The 17,132-nt window shown below is 38.3% G+C and overlaps 23 non-coding genes across 23 annotated transcripts; all 23 read left to right on the top strand.

Annotated features, from left to right (window-relative positions):
- The first annotated feature begins 89 nt into the window (after positions 1 to 89).
- On the top strand, positions 90 to 161 carry TRNAC-GCA (transfer RNA cysteine (anticodon GCA)). Its single transcript has one exon. It is a non-coding gene; the product is annotated as a tRNA-Cys (tRNA).
- A 689-nt stretch (positions 162 to 850) lies between these two features.
- On the top strand, positions 851 to 922 carry TRNAC-GCA (transfer RNA cysteine (anticodon GCA)). The gene has a single exon. It is a non-coding gene; the product is annotated as a tRNA-Cys (tRNA).
- A 689-nt stretch (positions 923 to 1,611) lies between these two features.
- On the top strand, positions 1,612 to 1,683 carry TRNAC-GCA (transfer RNA cysteine (anticodon GCA)). Its single transcript has one exon. It is a non-coding gene; the product is annotated as a tRNA-Cys (tRNA).
- Positions 1,684 to 2,372: 689 nt separating this feature from the next.
- Positions 2,373 to 2,444, top strand: TRNAC-GCA (transfer RNA cysteine (anticodon GCA)). The gene has a single exon. It is a non-coding gene; the product is annotated as a tRNA-Cys (tRNA).
- A 690-nt stretch (positions 2,445 to 3,134) lies between these two features.
- TRNAC-GCA (transfer RNA cysteine (anticodon GCA)) lies at positions 3,135 to 3,206 on the top strand. The gene has a single exon. It is a non-coding gene; the product is annotated as a tRNA-Cys (tRNA).
- Positions 3,207 to 3,895: 689 nt separating this feature from the next.
- Positions 3,896 to 3,967, top strand: TRNAC-GCA (transfer RNA cysteine (anticodon GCA)). The gene has a single exon. It is a non-coding gene; the product is annotated as a tRNA-Cys (tRNA).
- A 690-nt stretch (positions 3,968 to 4,657) lies between these two features.
- Positions 4,658 to 4,729, top strand: TRNAC-GCA (transfer RNA cysteine (anticodon GCA)). Its single transcript has one exon. It is a non-coding gene; the product is annotated as a tRNA-Cys (tRNA).
- A 689-nt stretch (positions 4,730 to 5,418) lies between these two features.
- On the top strand, positions 5,419 to 5,490 carry TRNAC-GCA (transfer RNA cysteine (anticodon GCA)). Its single transcript has one exon. It is a non-coding gene; the product is annotated as a tRNA-Cys (tRNA).
- A 689-nt stretch (positions 5,491 to 6,179) lies between these two features.
- TRNAC-GCA (transfer RNA cysteine (anticodon GCA)) lies at positions 6,180 to 6,251 on the top strand. Its single transcript has one exon. It is a non-coding gene; the product is annotated as a tRNA-Cys (tRNA).
- A 689-nt stretch (positions 6,252 to 6,940) lies between these two features.
- TRNAC-GCA (transfer RNA cysteine (anticodon GCA)) lies at positions 6,941 to 7,012 on the top strand. The gene has a single exon. It is a non-coding gene; the product is annotated as a tRNA-Cys (tRNA).
- A 690-nt stretch (positions 7,013 to 7,702) lies between these two features.
- Positions 7,703 to 7,774, top strand: TRNAC-GCA (transfer RNA cysteine (anticodon GCA)). The gene has a single exon. It is a non-coding gene; the product is annotated as a tRNA-Cys (tRNA).
- Positions 7,775 to 8,463: 689 nt separating this feature from the next.
- On the top strand, positions 8,464 to 8,535 carry TRNAC-GCA (transfer RNA cysteine (anticodon GCA)). Its single transcript has one exon. It is a non-coding gene; the product is annotated as a tRNA-Cys (tRNA).
- Positions 8,536 to 9,225: 690 nt separating this feature from the next.
- TRNAC-GCA (transfer RNA cysteine (anticodon GCA)) lies at positions 9,226 to 9,297 on the top strand. Its single transcript has one exon. It is a non-coding gene; the product is annotated as a tRNA-Cys (tRNA).
- Positions 9,298 to 9,986: 689 nt separating this feature from the next.
- Positions 9,987 to 10,058, top strand: TRNAC-GCA (transfer RNA cysteine (anticodon GCA)). The gene has a single exon. It is a non-coding gene; the product is annotated as a tRNA-Cys (tRNA).
- Positions 10,059 to 10,748: 690 nt separating this feature from the next.
- TRNAC-GCA (transfer RNA cysteine (anticodon GCA)) lies at positions 10,749 to 10,820 on the top strand. Its single transcript has one exon. It is a non-coding gene; the product is annotated as a tRNA-Cys (tRNA).
- A 689-nt stretch (positions 10,821 to 11,509) lies between these two features.
- Positions 11,510 to 11,581, top strand: TRNAC-GCA (transfer RNA cysteine (anticodon GCA)). The gene has a single exon. It is a non-coding gene; the product is annotated as a tRNA-Cys (tRNA).
- Positions 11,582 to 12,270: 689 nt separating this feature from the next.
- TRNAC-GCA (transfer RNA cysteine (anticodon GCA)) lies at positions 12,271 to 12,342 on the top strand. The gene has a single exon. It is a non-coding gene; the product is annotated as a tRNA-Cys (tRNA).
- Positions 12,343 to 13,032: 690 nt separating this feature from the next.
- Positions 13,033 to 13,104, top strand: TRNAC-GCA (transfer RNA cysteine (anticodon GCA)). Its single transcript has one exon. It is a non-coding gene; the product is annotated as a tRNA-Cys (tRNA).
- Positions 13,105 to 13,794: 690 nt separating this feature from the next.
- On the top strand, positions 13,795 to 13,866 carry TRNAC-GCA (transfer RNA cysteine (anticodon GCA)). Its single transcript has one exon. It is a non-coding gene; the product is annotated as a tRNA-Cys (tRNA).
- Positions 13,867 to 14,555: 689 nt separating this feature from the next.
- TRNAC-GCA (transfer RNA cysteine (anticodon GCA)) lies at positions 14,556 to 14,627 on the top strand. The gene has a single exon. It is a non-coding gene; the product is annotated as a tRNA-Cys (tRNA).
- Positions 14,628 to 15,316: 689 nt separating this feature from the next.
- Positions 15,317 to 15,388, top strand: TRNAC-GCA (transfer RNA cysteine (anticodon GCA)). The gene has a single exon. It is a non-coding gene; the product is annotated as a tRNA-Cys (tRNA).
- A 690-nt stretch (positions 15,389 to 16,078) lies between these two features.
- On the top strand, positions 16,079 to 16,150 carry TRNAC-GCA (transfer RNA cysteine (anticodon GCA)). The gene has a single exon. It is a non-coding gene; the product is annotated as a tRNA-Cys (tRNA).
- Positions 16,151 to 16,839: 689 nt separating this feature from the next.
- TRNAC-GCA (transfer RNA cysteine (anticodon GCA)) lies at positions 16,840 to 16,911 on the top strand. The gene has a single exon. It is a non-coding gene; the product is annotated as a tRNA-Cys (tRNA).
- The last annotated feature ends 221 nt before the right edge of the window (positions 16,912 to 17,132 follow it).

Here is a 17,132-nt window from a genome sequence, read left to right as displayed (position 1 = left end):
GATAATGACGTTTTATGTCATCCTCTTCTTTGGAGGCCCTGTCTACTCCATTTTTCCCATGGACAAATAGTTGACAGCAAATTCTGGCAGGGGGTATAGCTCAGTGGTAGAGCATTTGACTGCAGATCAAGAGGTCTCTGGTTCAAATCCAGATGCCCCCTTTCATGTATATGATATTCTCTTTTAATAGAGTTGCAATCTATGTTTCTGAAAAATTATTTCAATTTTTAATATCAATTTCTTCAGAGAGCAAAATGAATTTCCCTCAGCTAACACACATACAACCTTCCATGCTTACAGTTTTCTACCGTAAATGCGAACCCTACAAACAGCAACCCCAATATTTCCCAATCGAGAGAGGTTGACACATCTCAGCGTGTTATCGCTCCTCCATTGTATGTGTGTAGTGACAATTGAAGTCGTAAATGTGGGGGATTCTAAATTTAAAGTAGTTAGAAAATATTTCTCCATTCAAACATGAGAGTTGCAGTGGAAATGTCAAATATTCAGAAGTCCTTGAAACACATCCTGTGCTGACTTTTGTGCATTCTATGAAAGCTGGATTCTCAGACTTGGGGAAATCAGACACTAGAATTTTTCAATATTGAAGAGTGTCTTACACACAGTAGGTTAATGGAAAGAGTGAAACTACTAAAATGCAAGTACCTTATTGCTTACTTTACATTTGGTTGGTAAAGGTTTTTCACACCGACAACACGACATAAGATACTTATTCTTGATTTCCACACATTTGTTCAGGAGATAATGACGTTTTATGTCATCCTCTTCTTTGGAGGCCCTGTCTACTCCATTTGTCCCATGGACAAATAGTTGACCGCAAATTCTGGCAGGGGGTATAGCTCAGTGGTAGAGCATTTGACTGCAGATCAAGAGGTCTCTGGTTCAAATCCAGATGCCCCCTTTCATGTATATGATACTCTCTTTTAATAGTGTTGCAATCTATGTTTCTGAAAAATTATTTCAATTTTTAATATCAATTTCTTCAGAGAGCAAAACGAATTTCCCTCAGCTAACACACATACAACCTTCCATGCTTACAGTTTTCTACCGTAAATGCGAACTCTACAAACAGCAACCCCAATATTTTCCAATCGAGAGAGGTTGACACATCTCAGCGTGTTATCGCTCCTCCATTGTATGTGTGTAGTGACAATTGAAGTCGTAAATGTGGGGGATTCAAAATTTGAAGTAGTTAGAAAATATTTCTCCATTCAAACACGAGAGTTGCAGTGGAAATGTCAAATGTTCAGAAGTCCTTGAAACACATCCTGTGCTGTCTTTTGTGCATTCTATGAAAGCTGGAATCTCAGACTTGGAGAAATCAGACACTAGAATTGTTCAATATTGAAGAGCGTCTTACACACAGTAGGTTAATGGAAAGCGCGACAACTACTAAAATGCAAGTACCTTATTGCTTACTTTACATTTGGTTGGTTAAGGTTTTCACACAGATAACACGACATAAGATACTTATTCTTGATTTCCACACATTTGTTCAGGAGATAATGACGTTTTATGTCATCCTCTTCTTTGGAGGCCCTGTCTACTCCATTTGTCCCATGGACAAATAGTTGACAGCAAATTCTGGCAGGGGGTATAGCTCAGTGGTAGAGCATTTGACTGCAGATCAAGAGGTCTCTGGTTCAAATCCAGATGCCCCCTTTCATGTATATGATATTCTCTTTTAATAGGGTTGCAATCTATGTTTCTGAAAAATTATTTCAATTTTTAATATCAATTTCTTCAGAGAGCAAAATGAATTTCCCTCAGCTAACACACATACAACCTTCCATGCTTACAGTTTTCTACCGTAAATGCGAACTCTACAAACAGCAACCCCAATATTTTCCAATCGAGAGAGGTTGACACATCTCAGCGTGTTATCGCTCCTCCATTGTATGTGTGTAGTGACAATTGAAGTCGTAAATGTGGGGGATTCAAAATTTGAAGTAGTTAGAAAATATTTCTCCATTCAAACACGAGAGTTGCAGTGGAAATGTCAAATGTTCAGAAGTCCTTCAAACACATCCTGTGCTGTCTTTTGTGCATTCTAAGAAAGCTGGAATCTCAGACTTGGGGAAATCAGACACTAGAATTGTTCAATATTGAAGAGCGTCTTACACACAGTAGGTTAATGGAAAGCGCGACAACTACTAAAATGCAAGTACCTTATTGCTTACTTTACATTTGCTTGGTTAAGGTTTTCACACAGATAACACGACATAAGATACTTATTCTTGATTTCCACACATTTGTTCAGGAGATAATGACGTTTTATGTCATCCTCTTCTTTGGAGGCCCTGTCTACTCCATTTGTCCCATGGACAAATAGTTGACCGTAAATTCTGGCAGGGGGTATAGCTCAGTGGTAGAGCATTTGACTGCAGATCAAGAGGTCTCTGGTTCAAATCCAGATGCCCCCTTTCATGTATATGATATTCTCTTTTAATAGGGTTGCAATCTATGTTTCTGAAAAATTATTTCATTTTTTAATATCAATTTCTTCAGAGAGCAAAACGAATTTCCCTCAGCTAACACACATACAACCTTCCATGCTTACAGTTTTCTACCGTAAATGCGAACTCTACAAACAGCAACCCCAATATTTCCCAATCGAGAGAGGTTGACACATCTCAGCGTGTTATCGCTCCTCCATTGTATGTGTGTAGTGACAATTGAAGTCGTAAATGTGGGGGATTCTAAATTTGAAGTAGTTAGAAAATATTTCTCCATTCAAACATGAGAGTTGCAGTGGAAATGTCAAATGTTCAGAAGTCCTTGAAACACATCCTGTGCTGACTTTTGTGCATTCTATGAAAGCTGGATTCTCAGACTTGGAGAAATCAGACACTAGAATTTTTCAATATTGAAGAGCGTCTTACACACAGTAGGTTAATGGAAAGTGAGACAACTACTAAAATGCAAGTACCTTATTGCTTACTTTACATTTGGTTGGTAAAGGTTTTTCACACCGACAACACGACATAAGATAGTTATTCTTGATTTCCACACATTTGTTCAGGAGATAATGACGTTTTATGTCATCCTCTTCTTTGGAGGCCCTGTCTACTCCATTTGTCCCATGGACAAATAGTTGACCGCAAATTCTGGCAGGGGGTATAGCTTAGTGGTAGAGCATTTGACTGCAGATCAAGAGGTCTCTGGTTCAAATCCAGATGCCCCCTTTCATGTATATGATACTCTCTTTTAATAGTGTTGCAATCTATGTTTCTGAAAAATTATTTCAATTTTTAATATCAATTTCTTCAGAGAGCAAAACGAATTTCCCTCAGCTAACACACATACAACCTTCCATGCTTACAGTTTTCTACCGTAAATGCGAACTCTACAAACAGCAACCCCAATATTTTCCAATCGAGAGAGGTTGACACATCTCAGCGTGTTATCGCTCCTCCATTGTATGTGTGTAGTGACAATTGAAGTCGTAAATGTGGGGGATTCAAAATTTGAAGTAGTTAGAAAATATTTCTCCATTCAAACACGAGAGTTGCAGTGGAAATGTCAAATGTTCAGAAGTCCTTGAAACACATCCTGTGCTGTCTTTTGTGCATTCTATGAAAGCTGGAATCTCAGACTTTGAGAAATCAGACACTAGAATTGTTCAATATTGAAGAGCGTCTTACACACAGTAGGTTAATGGAAAGCGCGACAACTACTAAAATGCAAGTACCTTATTGCTTACTTTACATTTGGTTGGTTAAGGTTTTCACACAGATAACACGACATAAGATACTTATTCTTGATTTCCACACATTTGTTCAGGAGATAATGACGTTTTATGTCATCCTCTTCTTTGGAGGCCCTGTCTACTCCATTTGTCCCATGGACAAATAGTTGACCGCAAATTCTGGCAGGGGGTATAGCTTAGTGGTAGAGCATTTGACTGCAGATCAAGAGGGCTCTGGTTCAAATCCAGATGCCCCCTTTCATGTATATGATATTCTCTTTTAATAGGGTTGCAATCTATGTTTCTGAAAAATTATTTCAATTTTTAATATCAATTTCTTCAGAGAGCAAAACGAATTTCCCTCAGCTAACACACATACAACCTTCCATGCTTACAGTTTTCTACCGTAAATGCGAACTCTACAAACAGCAACCCCAATATTTCCCAATCGAGAGAGGTTGACACATCTCAGCGTGTTATCGCTCCTCCATTGTATGTGTGTAGTGACAATTGAAGTCGTAAATGTGGGGGATTCTAAATTTGAAGTAGTTAGAAAATATTTCTCCATTCAAACATGAGAGTTGCAGTGGAAATGTCAAATGTTCAGAAGTCCTTGAAACACATCCTGTGCTGACTTTTGTGCATTCTATGAAAGCTGGATTCTCAGACTTGGAGAAATCAGACACTAGAATTTTTCAATATTGAAGAGCGTCTTACACACAGTAGGTTAATGGAAAGAGAGACAACTACTAAAATGCAAGTACCTTATTGCTTACTTTACATTTGGTTGGTAAAGGTTTTTCACACCGACAACACGACATAAGATAGTTATTCTTGATTTCCACACATTTGTTCAGGAGATAATGACGTTTTATGTCATCCTCTTCTTTGGAGGCCCTGTCTACTCCATTTGTCCCATGGACAAATAGTTGACAGCAAATTCTGGCAGGGGGTATAGCTCAGTGGTAGAGCATTTGACTGCAGATCAAGAGGTCTCTGGTTCAAATCCAGATGCCCCCTTTCATGTATATGATACTCTCTTTTAATAGTGTTGCAATCTATGTTTCTGAAAAATTATTTCAATTTTTAATATCAATTTCTTCAGAGAGCAAAACGAATTTCCCTCAGCTAACACACATACAACCTTCCATGCTTACAGTTTTCTACCGTAAATGCGAACTCTACAAACAGCAACCCCAATATTTTCCAATCGAGAGAGGTTGACACATCTCAGCGTGTTATCGCTCCTCCATTGTATGTGTGTAGTGACAATTGAAGTCGTAAATGTGGGGGATTCAAAATTTGAAGTAGTTAGAAAATATTTCTCCATTCAAACACGAGAGTTGCAGTGGAAATGTCAAATGTTCAGAAGTCCTTGAAACACATCCTGTGCTGTCTTTTGTGCATTCTATGAAAGCTGGAATCTCAGACTTGGAGAAATCAGACACTAGAATTGTTCAATATTGAAGAGCGTCTTACACACAGTAGGTTAATGGAAAGCGCGACAACTACTAAAATGCAAGTACCTTATTGCTTACTTTACATTTGGTTGGTTAAGGTTTTCACACAGATAACACGACATAAGATACTTATTCTTGATTTCCACACATTTGTTCAGGAGATAATGACGTTTTATGTCATCCTCTTCTTTGGAGGCCCTGTCTACTCCATTTGTCCCATGGACAAATAGTTGACAGCAAATTCTGGCAGGGGGTATAGCTCAGTGGTAGAGCATTTGACTGCAGATCAAGAGGTCTCTGGTTCAAATCCAGATGCCCCCTTTCATGTATATGATATTCTCTTTTAATAGGGTTGCAATCTATGTTTCTGAAAAATTATTTCAATTTTTAATATCAATTTCTTCAGAGAGCAAAATGAATTTCCCTCAGCTAACACACATACAACCTTCCATGCTTACAGTTTTCTACCGTAAATGCGAACTCTACAAACAGCAACCCCAATATTTTCCAATCGAGAGAGGTTGACACATCTCAGCGTGTTATCGCTCCTCCATTGTATGTGTGTAGTGACAATTGAAGTCGTAAATGTGGGGGATTCAAAATTTGAAGTAGTTAGAAAATATTTCTCCATTCAAACACGAGAGTTGCAGTGGAAATGTCAAATGTTCAGAAGTCCTTCAAACACATCCTGTGCTGTCTTTTGTGCATTCTAAGAAAGCTGGAATCTCAGACTTGGGGAAATCAGACACTAGAATTGTTCAATATTGAAGAGCGTCTTACACACAGTAGGTTAATGGAAAGCGCGACAACTACTAAAATGCAAGTACCTTATTGCTTACTTTACATTTGCTTGGTTAAGGTTTTCACACAGATAACACGACATAAGATACTTATTCTTGATTTCCACACATTTGTTCAGGAGATAATGACGTTTTATGTCATCCTCTTCTTTGGAGGCCCTGTCTACTCCATTTGTCCCATGGACAAATAGTTGACCGTAAATTCTGGCAGGGGGTATAGCTCAGTGGTAGAGCATTTGACTGCAGATCAAGAGGTCTCTGGTTCAAATCCAGATGCCCCCTTTCATGTATATGATATTCTCTTTTAATAGGGTTGCAATCTATGTTTCTGAAAAATTATTTCAATTTTTAATATCAATTTCTTCAGAGAGCAAAATGAATTTCCCTCAGCTAACACACATACAACCTTCCATGCTTACAGTTTTCTACCGTAAATGCGAACTCTACAAACAGCAACCCCAATATTTTCCAATCGAGAGAGGTTGACACATCTCAGCGTGTTATCGCTCCTCCATTGTATGTGTGTAGTGACAATTGAAGTCGTAAATGTGGGGGATTCAAAATTTGAAGTAGTTAGAAAATATTTCTCCATTCAAACACGAGAGTTGCAGTGGAAATGTCAAATGTTCAGAAGTCCTTCAAACACATCCTGTGCTGTCTTTTGTGCATTCTAAGAAAGCTGGAATCTCAGACTTGGGCAAATCAGACACTAGAATTGTTCAATATTGAAGAGCGTCTTACACACAGTAGGTTAATGGAAAGCGCGACAACTACTAAAATGCAAGTACCTTATTGCTTACTTTACATTTGCTTGGTTAAGGTTTTCACACAGATAACACGACATAAGATACTTATTCTTGATTTCCACACATTTGTTCAGGAGATAATGACGTTTTATGTCATCCTCTTCTTTGGAGGCCCTGTCTACTCCATTTGTCCCATGGACAAATAGTTGACCGTAAATTCTGGCAGGGGGTATAGCTCAGTGGTAGAGCATTTGACTGCAGATCAAGAGGTCTCTGGTTCAAATCCAGATGCCCCCTTTCATGTATATGATATTCTCTTTTAATAGGGTTGCAATCTATGTTTCTGAAAAATTATTTCATTTTTTAATATCAATTTCTTCAGAGAGCAAAACGAATTTCCCTCAGCTAACACACATACAACCTTCCATGCTTACAGTTTTCTACCGTAAATGCGAACTCTACAAACAGCAACCCCAATATTTCCCAATCGAGAGAGGTTGACACATCTCAGCGTGTTATCGCTCCTCCATTGTATGTGTGTAGTGACAATTGAAGTCGTAAATGTGGGGGATTCTAAATTTGAAGTAGTTAGAAAATATTTCTCCATTCAAACATGAGAGTTGCAGTGGAAATGTCAAATGTTCAGAAGTCCTTGAAACACATCCTGTGCTGACTTTTGTGCATTCTATGAAAGCTGGATTCTCAGACTTGGAGAAATCAGACACTAGAATTTTTCAATATTGAAGAGCGTCTTACACACAGTAGGTTAATGGAAAGTGAGACAACTACTAAAATGCAAGTACCTTATTGCTTACTTTACATTTGGTTGGTAAAGGTTTTTCACACCGACAACACGACATAAGATAGTTATTCTTGATTTCCACACATTTGTTCAGGAGATAATGACGTTTTATGTCATCCTCTTCTTTGGAGGCCCTGTCTACTCCATTTGTCCCATGGACAAATAGTTGACCGCAAATTCTGGCAGGGGGTATAGCTCAGTGGTAGAGCATTTGACTGCAGATCAAGAGGTCTCTGGTTCAAATCCAGATGCCCCCTTTCATGTATATGATACTCTCTTTTAATAGTGTTGCAATCTATGTTTCTGAAAAATTATTTCAATTTTTAATATCAATTTCTTCAGAGAGCAAAACGAATTTCCCTCAGCTAACACACATACAACCTTCCATGCTTACAGTTTTCTACCGTAAATGCGAACTCTACAAACAGCAACCCCAATATTTTCCAATCGAGAGAGGTTGACACATCTCAGCGTGTTATCGCTCCTCCATTGTATGTGTGTAGTGACAATTGAAGTCGTAAATGTGGGGGATTCAAAATTTGAAGTAGTTAGAAAATATTTCTCCATTCAAACACGAGAGTTGCAGTGGAAATGTCAAATGTTCAGAAGTCCTTGAAACACATCCTGTGCTGTCTTTTGTGCATTCTATGAAAGCTGGAATCTCAGACTTGGAGAAATCAGACACTAGAATTGTTCAATATTGAAGAGCGTCTTACACACAGTAGGTTAATGGAAAGCGCGACAACTACTAAAATGCAAGTACCTTATTGCTTACTTTACATTTGGTTGGTTAAGGTTTTCACACAGATAACACGACATAAGATACTTATTCTTGATTTCCACACATTTGTTCAGGAGATAATGACGTTTTATGTCATCCTCTTCTTTGGAGGCCCTGTCTACTCCATTTGTCCCATGGACAAATAGTTGACCGCAAATTCTGGCAGGGGGTATAGCTCAGTGGTAGAGCATTTGACTGCAGAGCAAGAGGGCTCTGGTTCAAATCCAGATGCCCCCTTTCATGTATATGATATTCTCTTTTAATAGGGTTGCAATCTATGTTTCTGAAAAATTATTTCAATTTTTAATATCAATTTCTTCAGAGAGCAAAACGAATTTCCCTCAGCTAACACACATACAACCTTCCATGCTTACAGTTTTCTACCGTAAATGCGAACTCTACAAACAGCAACCCCAATATTTCCCAATCGAGAGAGGTTGACACATCTCAGCGTGTTATCGCTCCTCCATTGTATGTGTGTAGTGACAATTGAAGTCGTAAATGTGGGGGATTCTAAATTTGAAGTAGTTAGAAAATATTTCTCCATTCAAACATGAGAGTTGCAGTGGAAATGTCAAATGTTCAGAAGTCCTTGAAACACATCCTGTGCTGACTTTTGTGCATTCTATGAAAGCTGGATTCTCAGACTTGGAGAAATCAGACACTAGAATTTTTCAATATTGAAGAGCGTCTTACACACAGTAGGTTAATGGAAAGAGAGACAACTACTAAAATGCAAGTACCTTATTGCTTACTTTACATTTGGTTGGTAAAGGTTTTTCACACCGACAACACGACATAAGATAGTTATTCTTGATTTCCACACATTTGTTCAGGAGATAATGACGTTTTATGTCATCCTCTTCTTTGGAGGCCCTGTCTACTCCATTTGTCCCATGGACAAATAGTTGACAGCAAATTCTGGCAGGGGGTATAGCTCAGTGGTAGAGCATTTGACTGCAGATCAAGAGGTCTCTGGTTCAAATCCAGATGCCCCCTTTCATGTATATGATACTCTCTTTTAATAGTGTTGCAATCTATGTTTCTGAAAAATTATTTCAATTTTTAATATCAATTTCTTCAGAGAGCAAAACGAATTTCCCTCAGCTAACACACATACAACCTTCCATGCTTACAGTTTTCTACCGTAAATGCGAACTCTACAAACAGCAACCCCAATATTTTCCAATCGAGAGAGGTTGACACATCTCAGCGTGTTATCGCTCCTCCATTGTATGTGTGTAGTGACAATTGAAGTCGTAAATGTGGGGGATTCAAAATTTGAAGTAGTTAGAAAATATTTCTCCATTCAAACACGAGAGTTGCAGTGGAAATGTCAAATGTTCAGAAGTCCTTGAAACACATCCTGTGCTGTCTTTTGTGCATTCTATGAAAGCTGGAATCTCAGACTTGGAGAAATCAGACACTAGAATTGTTCAATATTGAAGAGCGTCTTACACACAGTAGGTTAATGGAAAGCGCGACAACTACTAAAATGCAAGTACCTTATTGCTTACTTTACATTTGGTTGGTTAAGGTTTTCACACAGATAACACGACATAAGATACTTATTCTTGATTTCCACACATTTGTTCAGGAGATAATGACGTTTTATGTCATCCTCTTCTTTGGAGGCCCTGTCTACTCCATTTGTCCCATGGACAAATAGTTGACCGCAAATTCTGGCAGGGGGTATAGCTCAGTGGTAGAGCATTTGACTGCAGATCAAGAGGGCTCTGGTTCAAATCCAGATGCCCCCTTTCATGTATATGATATTCTCTTTTAATAGGGTTGCAATCTATGTTTCTGAAAAATTATTTCAATTTTTAATATCAATTTCTTCAGAGAGCAAAACGAATTTCCCTCAGCTAACACACATACAACCTTCCATGCTTACAGTTTTCTACCGTAAATGCGAACTCTACAAACAGCAACCCCAATATTTCCCAATCGAGAGAGGTTGACACATCTCAGCGTGTTATCGCTCCTCCATTGTATGTGTGTAGTGACAATTGAAGTCGTAAATGTGGGGGATTCTAAATTTGAAGTAGTTAGAAAATATTTCTCCATTCAAACATGAGAGTTGCAGTGGAAATGTCAAATGTTCAGAAGTCCTTGAAACACATCCTGTGCTGACTTTTGTGCATTCTATGAAAGCTGGATTCTCAGACTTGGAGAAATCAGACACTAGAATTTTTCAATATTGAAGAGCGTCTTACACACAGTAGGTTAATGGAAAGAGAGACAACTACTAAAATGCAAGTACCTTATTGCTTACTTTACATTTGGTTGGTAAAGGTTTTTCACACCGACAACACGACATAAGATAGTTATTCTTGATTTCCACACATTTGTTCAGGAGATAATGACGTTTTATGTCATCCTCTTCTTTGGAGGCCCTGTCTACTCCATTTGTCCCATGGACAAATAGTTGACAGCAAATTCTGGCAGGGGGTATAGCTCAGTGGTAGAGCATTTGACTGCAGATCAAGAGGTCTCTGGTTCAAATCCAGATGCCCCCTTTCATGTATATGATACTCTCTTTTAATAGTGTTGCAATCTATGTTTCTGAAAAATTATTTCAATTTTTAATATCAATTTCTTCAGAGAGCAAAACGAATTTCCCTCAGCTAACACACATACAACCTTCCATGCTTACAGTTTTCTACCGTAAATGCGAACTCTACAAACAGCAACCCCAATATTTTCCAATCGAGAGAGGTTGACACATCTCAGCGTGTTATCGCTCCTCCATTGTATGTGTGTAGTGACAATTGAAGTCGTAAATGTGGGGGATTCAAAATTTGAAGTAGTTAGAAAATATTTCTCCATTCAAACACGAGAGTTGCAGTGGAAATGTCAAATGTTCAGAAGTCCTTGAAACACATCCTGTGCTGTCTTTTGTGCATTCTATGAAAGCTGGAATCTCAGACTTGGAGAAATCAGACACTAGAATTGTTCAATATTGAAGAGCGTCTTACACACAGTAGGTTAATGGAAAGCGCGACAACTACTAAAATGCAAGTACCTTATTGCTTACTTTACATTTGGTTGGTTAAGGTTTTCACACAGATAACACGACATAAGATACTTATTCTTGATTTCCACACATTTGTTCAGGAGATAATGACGTTTTATGTCATCCTCTTCTTTGGAGGCCCTGTCTACTCCATTTGTCCCATGGACAAATAGTTGACAGCAAATTCTGGCAGGGGGTATAGCTCAGTGGTAGAGCATTTGACTGCAGATCAAGAGGTCTCTGGTTCAAATCCAGATGCCCCCTTTCATGTATATGATATTCTCTTTTAATAGGGTTGCAATCTATGTTTCTGAAAAATTATTTCAATTTTTAATATCAATTTCTTCAGAGAGCAAAATGAATTTCCCTCAGCTAACACACATACAACCTTCCATGCTTACAGTTTTCTACCGTAAATGCGAACTCTACAAACAGCAACCCCAATATTTTCCAATCGAGAGAGGTTGACACATCTCAGCGTGTTATCGCTCCTCCATTGTATGTGTGTAGTGACAATTGAAGTCGTAAATGTGGGGGATTCAAAATTTGAAGTAGTTAGAAAATATTTCTCCATTCAAACACGAGAGTTGCAGTGGAAATGTCAAATGTTCAGAAGTCCTTCAAACACATCCTGTGCTGTCTTTTGTGCATTCTAAGAAAGCTGGAATCTCAGACTTGGGGAAATCAGACACTAGAATTGTTCAATATTGAAGAGCGTCTTACACACAGTAGGTTAATGGAAAGCGCGACAACTACTAAAATGCAAGTACCTTATTGCTTACTTTACATTTGCTTGGTTAAGGTTTTCACACAGATAACACGACATAAGATACTTATTCTTGATTTCCACACATTTGTTCAGGAGATAATGACGTTTTATGTCATCCTCTTCTTTGGAGGCCCTGTCTACTCCATTTGTCCCATGGACAAATAGTTGACCGTAAATTCTGGCAGGGGGTATAGCTCAGTGGTAGAGCATTTGACTGCAGATCAAGAGGTCTCTGGTTCAAATCCAGATGCCCCCTTTCATGTATATGATATTCTCTTTTAATAGGGTTGCAATCTATGTTTCTGAAAAATTATTTCAATTTTTAATATCAATTTCTTCAGAGAGCAAAACGAATTTCCCTCAGCTAACACACATACAACCTTCCATGCTTACAGTTTTCTACCGTAAATGCGAACTCTACAAACAGCAACCCCAATATTTCCCAATCGAGAGAGGTTGACACATCTCAGCGTGTTATCGCTCCTCCATTGTATGTGTGTAGTGACAATTGAAGTCGTAAATGTGGGGGATTCTAAATTTGAAGTAGTTAGAAAATATTTCTCCATTCAAACATGAGAGTTGCAGTGGAAATGTCAAATGTTCAGAAGTCCTTGAAACACATCCTGTGCTGACTTTTGTGCATTCTATGAAAGCTGGATTCTCAGACTTGGAGAAATCAGACACTCGAATTTTTCAATATTGAAGAGCGTCTTACACACAGTAGGTTAATGGAAAGCGAGACAACTACTAAAATGCAAGTACCTTATTGCTTACTTTACATTTGGTTGGTAAAGGTTTTTCACACCGACAACACGACATAAGATAGTTATTCTTGATTTCCACACATTTGTTCAGGAGATAATGACGTTTTATGTCATCCTCTTCTTTGGAGGCCCTGTCTACTCCATTTGTCCCATGGACAAATAGTTGACCGCAAATTCTGGCAGGGGGTATAGCTCAGTGGTAGAGCATTTGACTGCAGATCAAGAGGTCTCTGGTTCAAATCCAGATGCCCCCTTTCATGTATATGATACTCTCTTTTAATAGTGTTGCAATCTATGTTTCTGAAAAATTATTTCAATTTTTAATATCAATTTCTTCAGAGAGCAAAACGAATTTCCCTCAGCTAACACACATACAACCTTCCATGCTTACAGTTTTCTACCGTAAATGCGAACTCTACAAACAGCAACCCCAATATTTTCCAATCGAGAGAGGTTGACACATCTCAGCGTGTTATCGCTCCTCCATTGTATGTGTGTAGTGACAATTGAAGTCGTAAATGTGGGGGATTCAAAATTTGAAGTAGTTAGAAAATATTTCTCCATTCAAACACGAGAGTTGCAGTGGAAATGTCAAATGTTCAGAAGTCCTTGAAACACATCCTGTGCTGTCTTTTGTGCATTCTATGAAAGCTGGAATCTCAGACTTGGAGAAATCAGACACTAGAATTGTTCAATATTGAAGAGCGTCTTACACACAGTAGGTTAATGGAAAGCGCGACAACTACTAAAATGCAAGTACCTTATTGCTTACTTTACATTTGGTTGGTAAAGGTTTTTCACACCGACAACACGACATAAGATAGTTATTCTTGATTTCCACACATTTGTTCAGGAGATAATGACGTTTTATGTCATCCTCTTCTTTGGAGGCCCTGTCTACTCCATTTGTCCCATGGACAAATAGTTGACAGCAAATTCTGGCAGGGGGTATAGCTCAGTGGTAGAGCATTTGACTGCAGATCAAGAGGTCTCTGGTTCAAATCCAGATGCCCCCTTTCATGTATATGATATTCTCTTTTAATAGGGTTGCAATCTATGTTTCTGAAAAATTATTTCAATTTTTTATATCAATTTCTTCAGAGAGCAAAATGAATTTCCCTCAGCTAACAAACATACAACCTTCCATGCTTACAGTTTTCTACCGTAAATGCGAACTCTACAAACAGCAACCCCAATATTTCCCAATCGAGAGAGGTTGACACATCTCAGCGTGTTATCGCTCCTCCATTGTATGTGTGTAGTGACAATTGAAGTCGTAAATGTGGGGGATTCAAAATTTGAAGTAGTTAGAAAATATTTCTCCATTCAAACACGAGAGTTGCAGTGGAAATGTCAAATGTTCAGAAGTCCTTCAAACACATCCTGTGCTGTCTTTTGTGCATTCTAAGAAAGCTGGAATCTCAGACTTGGGGAAATCAGACACTAGAATTGTTCAATATTGAAGAGCGTCTTACACACAGTAGGTTAATGGAAAGCGCGACAACTACTAAAATGCAAGTACCTTATTGCTTACTTTACATTTGCTTGGTTAAGGTTTTCACACAGATAACACGACATAAGATACTTATTCTTGATTTCCACACATTTGTTCAGGAGATAATGACGTTTTATGTCATCCTCTTCTTTGGAGGCCCTGTCTACTCCATTTGTCCCATGGACAAATAGTTGACCGTAAATTCTGGCAGGGGGTATAGCTCAGTGGTAGAGCATTTGACTGCAGATCAAGAGGTCTCTGGTTCAAATCCAGATGCCCCCTTTCATGTATATGATATTCTCTTTTAATAGGGTTGCAATCTATGTTTCTGAAAAATTATTTCAATTTTTAATATCAATTTCTTCAGAGAGCAAAACGAATTTCCCTCAGCTAACACACATACAACCTTCCATGCTTACAGTTTTCTACCGTAAATGCGAACTCTACAAACAGCAACCCCAATATTTCCCAATCGAGAGAGGTTGACACATCTCAGCGTGTTATCGCTCCTCCATTGTATGTGTGTAGTGACAATTGAAGTCGTAAATGTGGGGGATTCTAAATTTAAAGTAGTTAGAAAATATTTCTCCATTCAAACATGAGAGTTGCAGTGGAAATGTCAAATGTTCAGAAGTCCTTGAAACACATCCTGTGCTGACTTTTGTGCATTCTATGAAAGCTGGATTCTCAGACTTGGGGAAATCAGACACTAGAATTTTTCAATATTGAAGAGTGTCTTACACACAGTAGGTTAATGGAAAGAGTGAAACTACTAAAATGCAAGTACCTTATTGCTTACTTTACATTTGGTTGGTAAAGGTTTTTCACACCGACAACACGACATAAGATACTTATTCTTGATTTCCACACATTTGTTCAGGAGATAATGACGTTTTATGTCATCCTATTCTTTGGAGGCCCTGTCTACTCCATTTGTCCCATGGACAAATAGTTGACCGCAAATTCTGGCAGGGGGTATAGCTCAGTGGTAGAGCATTTGACTGCAGATCAAGAGGGCTCTGGTTCAAATCCAGATGCCCCCTTTCATGTATATGATATTCTCTTTTAATAGGGTTGCAATCTATGTTTCTGAAAAATTATTTCAATTTTTAATATCAATTTCTTCAGAGAGCAAAACGAATTTCCCTCAGCTAACACACATACAACCTTCCATGCTTACAGTTTTCTACCGTAAATGCGAACTCTACAAACAGCAACCCCAATATTTCCCAATCGAGAGAGGTTGACACATCTCAGCGTGTTATCGCTCCTCCATTGTATGTGTGTAGTGACAATTGAAGTCGTAAATGTGGGGGATTCTAAATTTGAAGTAGTTAGAAAATATTTCTCCATTCAAACATGAGAGTTGCAGTGGAAATGTCAAATGTTCAGAAGTCCTTGAAACACATCCTGTGCTGACTTTTGTGCATTCTATGAAAGCTGAATTCTCAGACTTGGAGAAATCAGACACTAGAATTTTTCAATATTGAAGAGCGTCTTACACACAGTAGGTTAATGGAAAGCGAGACAACTACTAAAATGCAAGTACCTTATTGCTTACTTTACATTTGGTTGGTAAAGGTTTTTCACACCGACAACACGACATAAGATAGTTATTCTTGATTTCCACACATTTGTTCAGGAGATAATGACGTTTTATGTCATCCTCTTCTTTGGAGGCCCTGTCTACTCCATTTGTCCCATGGACAAATAGTTGACAGCAAATTCTGGCAGGGGGTATAGCTCAGTGGTAGAGCATTTGACTGCAGATCAAGAGGTCTCTGGTTCAAATCCAGATGCCCCCTTTCATGTATATGATATTCTCTTTTAATAGAGTTGCAATCTATGTTTCTGAAAAATTATTTCAATTTTTAATATCAATTTCTTCAGAGAGCAAAACGAATTTCCCTCAGCTAACACACATACAACCTTCCATGCTTACAGTTTTCTACCGTAAATGCGAACCCTACAAACAGCAACCCCAATATTTCCCAATCGAGAGAGGTTGACACATCTCAGCGTGTTATCGCTCCTCCATTGTATGTGTGTAGTGACAATTGAAGTCGTAAATGTGGGGGATTCTAAATTTAAAGTAGTTAGAAAATATTTCTCCATTCAAACATGAGAGTTGCAGTGGAAATGTCAAATATTCAGAAGTCCTTGAAACACATCCTGTGCTGACTTTTGTGCATTCTATGAAAGCTGGATTCTCAGACTTGGGGAAATCAGACACTAGAATTTTTCAATATTGAAGAGTGTCTTACACACAGTAGGTTAATGGAAAGAGTGAAACTACTAAAATGCAAGTACCTTATTGCTTACTTTACATTTGGTTGGTAAAGGTTTTTCACACCGACAACACGACATAAGATACTTATTCTTGATTTCCACACATTTGTTCAGGAGATAATGACGTTTTATGTCATCCTCTTCTTTGGAGGCCCTGTCTACTCCATTTGTCCCATGGACAAATAGTTGACCGCAAATTCTGGCAGGGGGTATAGCTCAGTGGTAGAGCATTTGACTGCAGATCAAGAGGTCTCTGGTTCAAATCCAGATGCCCCCTTTCATGTATATGATACTCTCTTTTAATAGTGTTGCAATCTATGTTTCTGAAAAATTATTTCAATTTTTAATATCAATTTCTTCAGAGAGCAAAACGAATTTCCCTCAGCTAACACACATACAACCTTCCATGCTTACAGTTTTCTACCGTAAATGCGAACTCTACAAACAGCAACCCCAATATTTTCCAATCGAGAGAGGTTGACACATCTCAGCGTGTTA

This window comes from Ascaphus truei, chromosome 19 (assembly GCF_040206685.1).
Source record: "Ascaphus truei isolate aAscTru1 chromosome 19, aAscTru1.hap1, whole genome shotgun sequence".
NCBI lineage: Eukaryota > Metazoa > Chordata > Amphibia > Anura > Ascaphidae > Ascaphus > Ascaphus truei.
The sequence above is the reverse complement of the archived record's forward strand: the minus strand, read 5'-3'. Positions and strand labels throughout refer to the sequence as shown.